The sequence below is a fragment of the Penaeus monodon genome, chromosome 34, assembly GCF_015228065.2.
Source record: "Penaeus monodon isolate SGIC_2016 chromosome 34, NSTDA_Pmon_1, whole genome shotgun sequence".
Lineage (NCBI taxonomy): Eukaryota > Metazoa > Arthropoda > Malacostraca > Decapoda > Penaeidae > Penaeus > Penaeus monodon.
Genome location: NC_051419.1, coordinates 34,323,613 through 34,324,269, shown reverse-complemented (window position 1 = coordinate 34,324,269; position 657 = coordinate 34,323,613). Strand labels below are relative to the sequence as shown.

The 657-nt window shown below is 37.4% G+C and overlaps 1 pseudogene; it reads left to right on the top strand.

Annotated features, from left to right (window-relative positions):
* LOC119594779 overlaps positions 1 to 657 on the top strand; it is an 8,006-nt pseudogene that overhangs the window by 5,782 nt on the left and 1,567 nt on the right.

Sequence of the window (657 nt, the reverse complement as noted above, 5' to 3'; positions counted from 1 at the left end):
ATCATAGCTCAGATGGCTGTGATAAAATTTCCTATCATAAAGAACCCGATGAACATGTGCATGGGAAGAATTTGTCCTCTCGAGTGTCAGCCGTTCGGGTAATTTAACCGGTTCATCACTGACGTGGATGCTTCAAGATCTGTGCACACGCTTACATTCTTTTATGATTAAAATTTAATTCATTTTACATTTCTTTAGTTTAACATATATCAACTTGGCTTTAAATTAATACTCTAAGATCATTCAAAATCATTCTCATACATCATAAGTGATTAAAATTATTTGCATCCGAGATTAGGTGAGCGGGCCTTTAATTGCACATTCAACACCAATGAAATGCAAATGTAATCATCTCATTATAAAAAAGACGAAATTCAATCTGCTTTTCACATTAGACATCACTCATCTCGTATGACTACTTCACGCGAAAAATTGCTAAATACTTATTCACTCATTTACAGACTACATCCAACCCGTGTGTCTACCAAGTCACACCGATGCCGCTGACTCTGCTAACTTTGTCAACATGGATGTGACTGCCACGGGATGGGGAGCTGACAGTAAGTGATCAAAGTACGAAAGTACATGCAGCTGTTAAAGTGTTGATTACTGGGACGATGTTGATAGCAGTATTGCTGATACCGTTATTCATAGTGT